The 14,559-nt window shown below is 38.8% G+C and overlaps 1 protein-coding gene and 1 long non-coding RNA gene across 2 annotated transcripts in view; one reads left to right on the plus strand and one right to left on the minus strand.

The window, feature by feature from the left end:
• RDX (radixin) overlaps positions 1-14,559 on the minus strand; it is a 55,101-nt gene that overhangs the window by 40,297 nt on the left and 245 nt on the right. The gene's annotated exons all lie outside the window — the stretch shown is intronic.
• On the plus strand, positions 102-13,867 carry LOC119240653 (uncharacterized). The gene is made up of 4 exons (XR_005124159.2): positions 102-224; positions 4,169-4,240; positions 5,610-5,878; positions 13,547-13,867. It is a non-coding gene; the product is annotated as an uncharacterized LOC119240653 (long non-coding RNA).

A 14,559-nucleotide genomic window follows, 5' to 3' on the forward strand; every position in this document is an offset into this window, starting at 1 on the left:
CGCCCTCGGCCACGCCCGCGCGGGGGTCCGGGCCCGGGGAAGCGCCGCAGCCCGGAGCCCTGAGGGAAGTGGGGGAGCGAGGAGGCCGGGGGGCGCCTTCCAGGGAGGCCTGGGCTGGAGCGGAGCCGCCTCCGCGTCGCGTGGAAACTTGAAACTCCCGCTGGTGCCAGAAAGCTCGCCCGGGGCGCCTCTGCCGCCCCCCCAAGGAGGACTTCTCCCCAGAGGTAACCCCGAACCCAGTCGAGCGTGTGACTTGGTGGTTCGGGTTGAAAATTCTGGGCCAGAAGGGAGAAAATCCACCTGAGAGCAGTTTTCTGTCTGCCTTGGTGAAGCACGTTGGCATTAATGTGGACAGGTTTTACCCAACTGAGCAAAACAGACTTTCTCGGGGACAAGTTTTAAATTTTACCAAAACCTCGAGATAGGACCCCCACTGAGAGTGCAGTTTTTGTGCGGGCCAGGATATTGGGTTACTTTACTGTTATTATTACCACTGACATTCCTTAGCCTTTGGAAGGAGTTGAGGAAATAGCCAGGGGGGATTCCCAAGGAGCAACCACGCTAAATTATCCGGGACTGAGAAAGGTAAACATTTGCCCATGGTCTAAATAGCCCAGGCACTGGAGGTGGTGGTGTGTCCTCTGCGCCTCGGTATGTTCTGCTGGAATTCAAAGAGCAGAACTTGCTGTGGGTACGCAGACAGCAAGTGCACAAAGTCAGGTTGCCATGCTTTCAAACTTTGCGGTCAAATACCCAAAACTCACAAGTGTGCGTAACTGGTAGAGTAATTACTATCCTTCCTGATTTAGCATTTGCCTTCCCGGAGTCAGCTTTTCCAGGAACTCTCTCCCACACCACTTTCACTGAATTCTTCAGTGAGTTTCCACCACTGCCCTTGAGACCTCTCAGAACAATTAGAAGTCCCAAGGGGTGAACTTAAAGGTCTTTAGTTTGCAGATTCCTCTGGGATGCGAACCAGGTTTGTGCCTTTTTTTTTTTCCTCCCTCAACTAAAGGTTTACTCCCTGACCTCCCCTTGATTGCAAGAATTATCTGGATAATTGTTCAACCTCCCACATCAAGTTGCAGGCATAAAGATGGTCAAAGTATTCTGTAAATTCCTAGATAGTACACTAATCAAACAAAAATAAGTAACACACAGTTGCAATGGAAAATGAAGGACTCGAATTTTGTCTGGTCCCAGGAGCAAGTATGGAAGGCTTTTATATGACTATGTCTTAATAATCACAATAGCACTGTGTTTGGGGTAAATACTATTAACTTTTTCTTCTTGTTGTTTTAAAAGCAGTGGGAAAAAATGAGCCTCTAGGAGTTAAGTAATTTGTACCATGTAACACAACTAGGAAGTGGTAGAGCAGTGGCCAAATTCAGGTATAGTTGACTCCAAAGCCTTGATTTTAACCTACCCTCTGCAACAACAAATAGGCTAGGAATTATAACATTTCAGCTGCCTATCACAGCTGCCTATCACATTAGTAAATATTTAAGTAAAAGATAATAGTCAAGGCTGGGGAGATAAAAAGAATACCCCCAGACACTGTGAGTGGGAGTGTAAACTGAAACAATCTGTTTAGAAAGCAGTTTGGCACTGTGCTTCAGCCTATAAAAATGTTCATACTCTTGGAACCCATGATCCCATATCTGAAATTCTTTCTGAATGAAACAATCTGAAATAGAGCAAACACTTTATTCACAAACTCTACATCACACAATATTATAAGATGCAAAAGTAAAACTGGAAACTAAATGTCTTAGACGTAGCTATACCTACTCTGCATTCTAGGCCACAATTTTAAATATACCATCATAGCAAGTAGGTTTTTAAAGTAGTAGTAAGTGCGAAAAAACAAATTATGGAACTTGATCAAGCATGCAGTATGATCATGTGTATATTAACAAAACTGGAAGGTGTTAGAAAAAAATATTGACATCTGGAGTTAATCACTGGATAGTGTTTCTATGGCATTTTCTCCCCTTTATTCCATTCTTAAGTATTTTCTATATTACTTTAGGCTGTGTGAAAAGAAAAATTTAAGTTCAATTTTACCACAGTATGAGTTGTCAGTTACACAAAAATAGCAAAACCACTGTTTCCTAAGTATGAGGCTGTTCTGTGAAGAGTTATGATGAACTCAGCTGACAGAATTTTATAGTCAAAGGTCAGACTTATTGTTGATTATAAATGTAATCTATTCACATTTGTTTCAATTTCCTTTATTGAGGTAACATTAGTTAACAACACTTTATATGACTTGGTGGAATAGGTTCACAGCTCCTTAAATGAGCGATACCACCCCAACCCCATCATCCAAGCATACATAGGCCTTTGCTCTACACAATTGTGCCCCTCCTTGCTTTTTTGTTTCCAATCCCACCCAAACCCCCACCCCCACCCCAGCCTCAATTCTGCAGTCCTGTTTCTATGGTGTAACGTGTTTATTTTTGTTCCTTTTTCTACCCCCCCCCCAAAAAAAAACCTTACATGAAGCACATAATATGAATTTTTTAAAAAGAAAGATCAAAACCCATCTATTGCAATCTGTTATCAAGTCTCCTATGCTATAGTCCTACTCAGTTTCATCACACTAGACTGGCTAATTCTGAATTCTGAGTCCACTGATAATTACAAAGCATTTGTCTCACTAACACATGTAAACATTTTTGAAATGAAGACAATTCATTTTCACAAGATGGTTTATAAGTGGAAGGTTTTCCACCTAGAACACTGAGTTCCAGGTCCTTTGCTAATTTGAGTAAGACTTGGCTCCTGCCCTCCAGTTCAGCAGTGGGAAAGGCACATAAATAATGCTGTGCAATATGAACTATAATAAAGATGGATGCAGAATGTCAAAGGAGACAGAAAACAACCAGTTAGCTCTGTCTAGAGAAGAGAAAGCAAAACTTAGGCAGCAGTGGTTGGGGTGGGGGGGAGGTGGTGGTGGGGGGTGGTGCTCATGAAGGAATGAATAGAAGTTCCCTAAGAAGAAAAGTGAGAGAAAACAATCACCTTGGAGACTAAACAGCAAGGTGGAATTTTTTAGACATAAGGATGTTTACAACCAGAGGTTTCAGAAAGGCAAGTTGAGATTCCTTGGTAACTTCACAATTTGTCCTACATCCTTGAGGAAGGCGGAATCCCTAAGAGGTATTAAGAGGAGGAACAATATGATCCGATTTATGTATTAGTAAAGTAACTGACAGTTCTGTGTACTACTTGGAAGGCAGACTCAGTGACAGTGAGGGTTAACAACAGTGAGACCACCAGGGATACAAAATAGACAGTTTTGCTGTTAAGACTCAAGCAGCAGAGGCTGAGAGTCTGAACTTGAGAGGTTGTAAGGATAAAGAGGAGGAAACAGGATCTTTTAAAAGATTTGAGAAAGACAAAAGGAAATGTAAAAAGGATTTCTGATTCTCCCATGGGTGCCATTAAGATAAATAGGGAGTATCAAAGAAATAGAACTGAGAGAGGATAATTAGGCAGGTTAGGCAGATGCTGGATTTTAAGTGTCCGTGTAATGTAGGGACAAGTGTATGTTCAGTAACTGAAATAAACTGTGAGAGTTACGGCAAATGGGACATCATATAAATACTTATTAAATCATCATAGGTAGTGTACTAAACAAACCTTGTATTATATAAAACAAACCTTTTAGTTCCAGATATTTCTTTGGAAAATAGTTTTGTTCACACCTGGGGCTTTACTACAGTATTACATATCAAATTAATCTGAAGAATCAGAATACACTAAAAAGGTTTTTCATGAAAACATTTGTCACTATTTTTAAAAAGCTGTAGTGATGTAAAATCACAACTATTTTAAAAATCTGTACATAGAATAAAATGCAAAAGACAGTTTGTATTATGGATTTTGTTAGGAATTAAGAGATGCTGTTTGCATTATTTTGCATTTTTGATTACATATTCACAAGGTGTTCGCCAATATAATGACCCTTAGTAAAAATAGACAAAGTAAATAAAACTATCTTATCATCTGCTTTGTATGCCTAGAAAGCCATACAAATTTAATTGCTGATATAAGCTATAAAATTTCAGTACAGTCAATAGAGGGTTGATGGCTAATGTACCTAAACTAAGAGTCTAGAAACCACAGGTCTGTTCCTACCTTTCTTCTCTCCCTATCTCAGATCAAATTACATAAGTACATAATTCATAAAGTGTTCGAAGATATGCGCATATTAGTCTTCAACTAAGACAAGGTAAGAGTTTTACTTCTCTCTGCTTCTATAATAAAGCCAATTCAGTTTGGGTTAAATAACAGTGAAATTTCAGAGATAAGTAAGAAATGAAGGGGAAAGAGCGTAAATGAGAGAATCTCTAACTTTGGCTTTATTCCCAATTCCTACAAACAAGTTGTTGCTAAGTGACCTTGAAAGATCTAGTGGACTATTCTTACTCTGTAACTTGCTTGCAGACAGTGTTAAAAGAGGGAGAATATCACGCCCATTGTGCTTGTCCCAGAGATTGTTTTAAGATATCATAGATTCTCAGGACTAAAAGAGGACCTCAAAGTGCACTGAATCCCCTTTCCAATATTATCATGAAAGGGCTATCCCACCAGCACCAGCCATGGCTTCCTTATACGAACTAACTTTGAAAGCTCGGGGGAAAAAACACTTTTAAATGGACTCTCAGTTTTCTCATTTATTCAGTAAGATAGCGGGGTTAGACAGACCATCTGTGGGCTTTCTGCAAACCCTAGCTTTCTTCAGCTCTGACCCAGATGTAAAATATTTGATTCTCAGGCCTCCCTGGTGGCACAAGGGTTAAGACACAACCTATGAAGCTATCCGCAGCCTCTGTAGCACAAGTTCGATCCCCGGCCGGGGAGCTACCCACATGGCACAGCAGACCTCTCCTGACTCGCCTGCTGCTCCCCTCAGCAGTGTATTTCAGTCAGTCTGCCTGTTCTGTTCCCCACTCTGTCTCTGGTGAATCCTCTCACCCCCCACACCTTTGGCCTATACCCCAGCTCTTGCATGCATAAATAAATCTTTTAAAAAATTTTATTCTCATACATAACCATATGTAATTTCTAGAATTCACTATATATTTTATAAGATAGTATTTATGTATAGAGAATCACTTATTACCATATTTCTGACCCAAATATCCTTTAGTTTATGACTTAGTAAACTTTGTATATTGTTAGACTGGTCTTGCAGGGAGAGAAAAACAATGAGTAAATATTTACTCTGAATGTGAGAACTGAGTATTCTGGGCAGCTGTGTTCTAGTTTATAAGACTTCAGTTTTAATTTAATTGAATCTGTATAATAGTATTATTGACAATTAAAAAATGGTTCTCAACATTTTGCAAAATGTCAAGTGTATAAGGTTTAAACTTTATAAAGTGGCTGCTTTAAAATATTATCACAGATTATTTGATAGTCTTCCCTTCAAGAGCTAGAACCTAGTTACCCTTGCCATGATGGGGTCTAGCCTTAGTGATTTCCTTCAACAAATAGAATGAAGTAGAATTGATGGAATATGACTTCTGAGATTAGATCATGCAAGGCACAGTGGCTTCTTCTCTGTTGCCTTCCTGTATCTCTTGGTTTGTTGGAAGCCAGATGCCATGTCAAGAGGATGCTCAAGCAACTCATGGTGAGGCCCACATGATGAGAAATAGAGGCTTCCTGCCAGGAGCAGCAAGGATGGGAGACCTTATACCAAGAGCCGTGAGAGTGAGCCTCTGTGGAAGCAAATGAATCTTCCGACCCCAGTCAAGACTTCAGATGACGACAGCCCCTGCCAACATTCTGACTATCACCACACTCTGAGCCAGAATTACCCAGCTAAGCTGCTCCTGAATTCCTGACCTACAGAAATTGCGAGGTAATACACAGTTGTTTTAAGTCACTAAGATTTGGGGTAATTATTTATGTAACAATATATAGCTAATGCATTTACCTATAAAGAATTTCTCCTTTAGGTAGGTCAGTTTTTATTCAAAAAATTTTTGAATTGTAGGGCCTCCCATGGTGGCACAGCGGTTGAGCGCTGGGCTGCAAGGCTGCCCACAGCCTCTGCAGTGCCGGTTTGATCCCCAGCCCCTGCCCTTGTGGGGGAGTCCCACATGGCGCGACAGACCTCTCCTGTCTCACCTGCTGCTCCCCCTCAGCAGTGTATTTCGTCACTCTGCCTGTTCTGCTCCCCGCTCTGGCTCTGGTGAATTCTCTCACCCTCCCGCACTTCTGACTGTACCCAGTTCTTATATAAATAAATAAATAAATCTTTTAAAAAAATTTTGAATTGTATAAAGCAATCATATAATTTTAGGCCTGGGCGGGACTTTTTTTTTTTTTTTTAAAGGTTTATCTCTTATTTTGCAGAAACAAAAATTAAGATTTACAGAGTTTGTCTTACTCAAATCTGGTGTGCTTCCTTTCTTCTCAGTCTCAGCTACAAGGTAGATCTCACTCCTTCCTCTTATCTCTTATCTATCCCCCCTTTTTTTATATCTAGCCCAGTCACGTCACACAGTTATCTCTTCTAGACTCTAGAAATAGTCTCCTAAAGTCTTTTTATGTTAACTTATACATCCTACAATTAGTTCTCAATATTGAATCCAGAGTTAAATCTCACATCTCATTTCCATCACCCTCCCCCATTTCTGGACATCAATTTGCACTTGTTCTTGAAGCTCCAGCCATTCTGCCTTGCCTTCCACAATTCCTGAATACACATGCTGCCTCATTCAGACCCCTGAGAATTGGATATGCTCTTGCCTCTGCCCCATTCACCTAATTGACTCCTAACTGTCCTTCCATCTTAGTCATTATCAGATCTGTACAAACTACCCTGGTAAAATTTCCCTTAACTTTACACTACTTAATAGCAGTTGCACTGTTAATGAGTATGCTTTTTAAAACTGTTGTCTGTCTCCTCTAATAGGCCACAAGTCTATAAATGTAGGGGCAATGTCAATTTCTTTTTTAACATAGTGTCTAGAGCATTTTAAGATGTCTAATTAAAGTATTTTAAGTGGATGTATAGATGAGTGAATGAATGAAATCTCTGAAGAAGTTAATGTGGATCTAAAATGTAGGTTTCCTGACTCCAAATTTAGTGTTATTTGCAACCTACCAACTACTCTCATTTTGGTATATTTAACTCCGAGTATCAATATAATGTATCAAATATTATTTTTGTCAGTACTAATGATATACAATATCCTGGCATTGTTACTGTATTAAAATGACAAAGTTGTAGCGTGGGCTTTTTTTACTTTGTGGCTTTGCCACTTATTTCCTGAAATATAACTCATGACTAATTTTAAGTCAGCTTGAATAGTTTAAGGAATGTCTAGATTCCCGGTACAAAATTATTTCTGGGTGTGCCTGTGAGAATGTTTCTGGAAGAGGTTAGCATTTGGTTCAGGAGGCTGAATGAAGAGCTCTGTCTTTACCATTGGACCAGAGTAACCAGTCCAAATGTAACCAATAGGGAGGGAAAGGTTCTTTTTGAGCAGATGGGTCCATCCTCTCCTTCCCTCTGACATTGAGTCCTGGTTCATGGGCCTTCAGACTCTAGGACTTAATGCAACAGCCCCCTCGTTCTCAGGCCATCAGTCTGAAATATCCTGCTGACTTTCTTAATTTTCAAGCTTGCAGACAGCAAATTGTGGGATGTCTCGGCCTCTATAACCATATAAGCTAATTCCTATAATAAATTTTCTCTTGTGTCTATCTGTATACATCCTGTCGGTTCTGTTTCCCTGGAGAACTGTCATTAATACAACCACTATTATGTAAAACAATTGAAGAGCAACTGGCACTATAAATTGTTTTATGACACATGAAATTTAATTAGTTGCTGAGGTGTGAATACTTTTACACTCAAAAAGTTAATATATGTGTGATGATTACAGAAAAGTTAGAGAGACTGTCTGAATTAGAGTCAGCTGCTACTGATAATACATCTAACTGTTGTTAACAACCATGTCTAAAGAAAGAGGGCAACTTCTAAGCTCTTTGCAAATCCACTTGGATACTTGATCAAGCCAATTATTTGTCTCTTGAGTCCTTTTACAGCCACCTGGCTATGCCTCTTTTCCTTTCCTTAAGATTCCTTCTTTGGTTAGTGGAATAATTTCATTCCCGAAGAGGGCAACTGAAGTGGCACTGAGGCACTGAGGGGGTGACCACCCAATGCTCTGACCGACTTCAGTAGTTTAGTAGATGTGATGGCTTCCAGGACACAGGCGAGAGTCATGGTGGTGATTTCTTCAGGGAAAAACATAAAAGAATGACATTTCCAACTAGTAAAGGGCCTTTTGGTCCAAAAGTTCATTATAAATTACTTTGGACTTTGAAATGCTTTTTTTTTTTTTTTTTTTTTTTTCCAATCTGTGGAAATGATTTTGAAAGGTGGGTCAATTCTGTGGCTAGCCAGTAGATGCTTATTAAATAACGTAATGTAGCTGGGCCAGTGATACTGTGCAGCCAGCTGAGGTTTGTGATCATGTTTCCATTGGAATATACTTGGGGTTGCAACTTGAAGTCACAAAAACATGCCCTTTTTTAACTAATTGGAATTCATTTAGTCATTTCTTTAATCTGTCACTCAATCACCAAACAAACATTTATTGCCCATTGGCTGTGTTGCAGGCTCTGTTCTTGGTGCTGGGAACATTAACAAGACTGCTTCTCCCCAAAGAAACTCAGTCTGCTGGAGGAGCAGTGTCACATACAGAGCAGTGCAGAATTGTTTCAAAAGTGCTCTAGCTTAGCCATCTTGTTCATATATCCATCCTCCCAATTGGCAGCTTTACTTGATGCCCAAAAAATTCTACAAAGTTTTCACTTGTCTGTGTATCAAAATCCAAGCCTATGTGTGGTAGATAATTTGTATATTAGCAAAAGAAAAACTGTGAGATTGACAAAGAAATATATTAGTTACAATGTAATCCTGTGCTAATGAACATGACATATGTGTCTCCCCAAAGTGATGCTTTGGTTTTTACTTTTCCTCAAAGCTCATTCATATCTTTTAAGTAGGATGTCATATCAGAATAATTTCCTTCAAGGGATTTCCTTATTTCCTTAAACAGTGGTGGGGGTGGGGAAAGGGAGTTAAGATTTAAAAGCTTTGGCCTCCCCGGTGGCGCAGCGGTTAAGCGCTGGGTTGCAAAGCTGCCCACAGCCTCTGCAGCACCAGTTCGATCCCCGGCTGCTCCCGGCCACCAGAGGAGGGTCCCACATGGTGCGCGGACCTCTCCTGCCGCCCGCTGCTCCCCTCAGCAGTGTACTTCAGTCCTTCTGCCTGCTCTGCTCCCCGCTCTGGCTCTGGTGGATTCTCTCACCCTCCCGTGCTTCTGACTATACCCAGTGCTTGTATAAATAAATAAATAAATCTTTAAAAAAAATATTTAAAAGCTCTATAAAATTCAATACTTTGGAGAATAGAGTAAGATAGACTCTAGATAGACTTTCATTTATTTTATATGCTTCCATTGGGAAGTAAGTTGTAGAGTATTCCTGAAAAACAAAAACAGTTTAGTACAATGTTTCAGAAATACCAAATAGTTTATATTCTTTGATCATTAATCCATTCCTAAGAATCCATACTAAAAAATATTTTGTGTAACATGCACTGTCTAAAGATGTTGAAAACAGCATTATATATGTACTAGTACAAACTTGAGAGCAAGGGCCTCCCCTGGTGGTGCAGAGGTTGAGCACTGGGCTGCGAGGCTGCCTGCAGCCTCGCCGTTTCGTTCCCCGGCCGCTGGTAAGTGTCCCACAAAAAACAAACAAACAAACTTGAGAGCAACCTGAATGTCCCCAAGCAAGAGCAGTTAAATAAATTAGGGTATGCCCATATAATGTTATGTTCATGATGCATAGAAAAGTATAATTTTTAAAGATTATTTATGCATACAAGAGCTGGGGTACAGACCAGAGATGCAGGGGATGAGAGATTTCACCAGAGACAGAGTGGGGAACAGAACAGGCAGATTGACTGAAATACACTGCTGAGGGGAGCAGCGGGCGAGTCAGGAGAGGTCTGCTGCACCATGTGGGTTGCTCCCTGGCAGGCTGGGGATCGAACTCTTGCTGTAGAGGCTGCGGATTGCTTCATAGTGCGGTGCTTAACCCCTTGTGCCACCAGGGATGCCCCAGAGAAGTACATTTTTGAAAATAATGTAATCACATGTAAAAATGCTTGTAATGTTAAAGTCCAGATTTAAAACATTACATGCATTATGATCCTAATTGTCAATATTATTATGTTTATATATGCATAAACAAGCCTGAAAAATTTATTAACTGTCATTCCTGACTGGTAAGAAATCTGTTTAATTTTTTCATATTTTCCATATTATCACTCTTAGTGATAAAGTAGTTTTATTTATTTTTAAAGATTTATTTATTTATGCATACAAGAACTGGGGTACAGACCAGAGGTGTGGGGGGGTGAGAGGATTCACCAGAGACAGAGTGGGGAGCAGAACAGGTGGACTGACTGAAGTACACTGCTGAGAGGAGCAGCAGGCAAGACAGGAAAGGTCTGCTGTGCCATGTGGGTAGCTCCCTGGCTGAGGACCAAACTCATGCTGCAGTGGCTGTGGACAGCTTCATAGGCTGCATCTTAACCCCTTGTGCCACCAGGGAGGCCCTTTAAAGTATTTTTAAATCACACATAGACATTGTTATGCATTGTTATGCATTGTTAATATGCAATGCATATTGCATTGCAAGGGGAAAAATAAAAAAAGCAATGTGCAACCGAGTATTATTTTTTTCCAGCTTAATTGAGCTACAGTTTCCAAACAATAAATTATATATGTTTAAAGTATAAAATTTTATGACTTTTGACATATTTATACTCTCATGAAACCCTTTAACCACAATCCAGTTACACATTCCATCCCAAATAGTTTAATTATGCCCTTTTCTAATCATTCCTCCCTTTTAGCCCAGACTCGGGCAACCAGTGAATCTGATTTTTGCTGCTCTAAATTAGTTTGCCTTTCCTAGAATTTTATATAAATTCAGCATGTCCTTTCTTTTTGACATTCTTTTTTTCACCTCAGAATATCTTGAGATTCATTTATGCCACTGCATATATCAATAGATTGTTCCTTTTCATCGTTGAATATTGTATCTTTGAAATAGTGTATCTTTGAATGGATGTATTACAATTTGCTTATCCAGTCAATGGTCAATGGGCATTTAAGTTGTTTCTAGTTTTTGTATACCACACTTGCTGCTGCTGTGAGCATTCATGTGCAATATTTGTATGGAATATGCTTTATTTCTCTTGAGTGAGAACCCGTAAGTGGAACAGTTGAGTTAAATTGTGGGTATATGTGTAACTTTTTAAGAAACTGAAAAACTGATTTTCAAAGTGATCTTAAAACTTTACATTTTTCACTAGCAGTGGATGAGTCATGATTTCTTTTCTTTTTTTTAAGATTGTTTTATTTATGCATATAAGAGCTGGGGTACAGGCCAGAGATGCAGAGGGTGAGAGGATTCACCAGAGACAGAGTGGGGAGCAGAACAGGCAAGACTGACTGAAATACACTGCTGAGGGGAGCAGCGAGCGAGACAGGAGAGGTCTGCTTTGTCATGTGGGTAGCTCCCTGGCCGGCTGGGGATCGAACTTGTGCTGCAGAGGCTGCGGATTGCTTCATAGCGCGGTGCTTAACCCCTTGCGCCACCAGTTATGATTTCTTTACAGTCTCTTCAGCATTTGCTATGGCTATTATTTTTAAGTTTAGTTATTATAGGGGGTGTGCAATAATATCTCATTGTGATTTTAATTTGCATTTCTCTAATGATGATGAGCTTTTCACTTACTCATCAACCATATATCTTATTTGCAAAAGTGTCTCTTCATTTTTTCCCATTTTCCGTAAAAGTTGCCTTCTTTTTGACTGATAGGAGATACTTTTATATTTTAGATCAAGTGTGGTGAAAGTTTTAGAAAGATTTTCTCTCAGTTTGAGGCTTGCTGTTTCATTTTCATGGCTGTGACTTCCTTTTTCTTTTCTTTTTTTTTAAGATTTATTTATTTGTGCATACAAGAGCTGGGGCACAGGCCGGAGATGCAGGGGGTGAGAGGATTCACCAGAGACAGAGTGGGGAACAGAACAGGCAGACTGACCAAAATACACTGCTGAGGTGATCAGCGAGCGAGATAGGAGAGGTCTGCTTTGTCATGTGGGTAGCTCCTTGGCCAGCTGGGGATCGAACTTGTGCTGCAGAGGCTGTGATTGCTTCATAATGCGGTACTTAACCCCTTGTGCCACCAGGGAGGCCCCATCATTTTCATGGCTGTGAATTCTAAAGAGAAAACATTTTTTATTTTGATCAAGTTCAATTTACTGAATATTTCCCTTTTCACTTTGTTATTTTTGTCGTTTAAAGACTCTTAACACATGAAAAGTCATCAAAGTTTCTGTGTTTTCTTCAAGAACTGTCATAGTTTTAACTTTTACATAGATACCTATGATACATTGGAAGTTAGTTGTTGCTTATGCTGTGCCATGAGTTTTTGAGGTTCATTTGTGGGGAGGTGTCCATGCAATTTTTCTAGTATTCTCTATTGAAAGGTTTTGCCTTCCTCATTAACTTGCCTTTGTGACTTTGCAGAAAGCCAGTCAAAACTATTTCTGTACTCTCTCTTCTATTTCATTGACCACAATGTCAATTTTATGCCAGTTGACACAAAGTTGATTACTGTAGATTTATAGGAATATTGAAACCAGATGGTCATATACATCTATCAGCTTTACTCTTTATTTTAAAAATTGTTTTGACTAATCCAGGTACTTTGCATTCTCATATAAATTTTAGAATCAATTTATAAATTGCTACAGAAAAAGAATGCTAAGATTTTTATTGGAATTTTACTGAATCTATCAACTAATTTGGGAAGAATTGACAGTTGAACAATATTCACACACCTAATTAATGAGCACACTTCATGGATCCATTAATTTAATTCTTCTCTAATTTCTTAGACAGTGTTTGTAGCTTTCAGTATATAGGTCTTTGGTCAAATGTATAACTTTTTAAGAAACCACAAAACTGATTTTCAAAGTAACTTATCTCTAGATATTTATATTTGTGATGTTATTGTAAGTGATGTTGGTTTTTAAATATCAAGTTTTTAAAGCATTCTAAATGGTTTAAAAATACAAGTTCAGGCCTCCACTGGTGGCGCAGCAGTTGAGCGCTGGGCTGCTAGGCTGCCTGCAGCCTCTGCAGCGCCGGTTCGTTCCCCGGCCGCCGGCGAGGGTCCCACAAAAAAAATAAATAAATAAATAAATAAAATAAAATAAAATACAAGTTCACTAGTATGTAGACACCGCATTGGTTTTTATATATTGATCTTGTATCCTGCAGTATTGTTAAAACTCAATTTTTAGCCCCATAGATTTTCATAATTCCATTGGATTTTTTAAATAGGTGATCATGTTGCCTGCAAATAAAAACAGCTTTTCTTCTTCCAGTATACCTTCCTTTCTTTGTTTTTCTTTTTTATTTCCAGGCCTAAGAGCTCCAGTACAATTTTGAATAGAAGTAATAAGAATATATTATCTTGCTTCATTCCCAATATTACAGGAAAAGCATTTAGTCTCCACCATTAGGTATGTTTTTGCTGTAGGTTTTGTAGTTATCTTTTATGAGATTGGGGGAATTCTGTCTAGCCCACATTTTGCTGAGAACGTTAATGGCTATTGGATTTGTAAACATTTCAAACATTATTTGAAGTTTGAGCAATGACTTAAATATAATTTTGAGACTTGTACCAAACACAAACAAGAGTAATTCATGTTTTAACATCATTTATAATTTTTCAATGGATTTATTGATTTAATGTTTCCAACTAATAAAAATTAGTTGGATTGATATTAAAAACCAATTTTTTTACTTCTTTATGACAGTTCCAGTAGTACACAGGAACCTTAAGTGATTTGAGGTAGAGGACTATTTTCACGACCAACAATTTAATTTTTTAGTTTTGCTATATTGCAACAAAAAGAAGTTAAATAAGCAGCAGTTACTGCAATGTGTGAATCAATACAGTCATTTGGTTTCAAAGACATGTGTATGACCCTTCAGTTTATGTTTTAGGTGATATTTGGGTATAGTGCTTTTTTGACTTCATTCTCTTTAAATGAATAGAGCCCAGACTGCCTTTTGAGTAATGAGGTTCTTCATAGTTATTGAATGGGCCATTACAAATTCCATATTTTAAGGCATTTTGTACTAAGGCAAAGTCAGCCTTGATGTAGACTAACAAAGTCAAAGAGAACCTTTGAGCATAAAATTCCCCAAAAGCCCAGAATCAAAAAACTGATATCAATGACCCATTGTTGCTTGTCATTGGTGCATAATGTACCATTTTATGAAAACATACAAAGATATTATCATAACTTCTAGACAGATTGTCAGGAAATCCTCTTTTAAAAAAAGAAAGAAAAGAGCCACACCTAACTTACTATTATTTGGAAAAATCCATTGGTCTGTGTGATAAACACTAAAATAGGCTGATTATAC

This window comes from Talpa occidentalis, unplaced genomic scaffold (assembly GCF_014898055.3).
Source record: "Talpa occidentalis isolate TD23 unplaced genomic scaffold, MPIMG_talOcc4v2.1 talOcc4.12, whole genome shotgun sequence".
Lineage (NCBI taxonomy): Eukaryota > Metazoa > Chordata > Mammalia > Eulipotyphla > Talpidae > Talpa > Talpa occidentalis.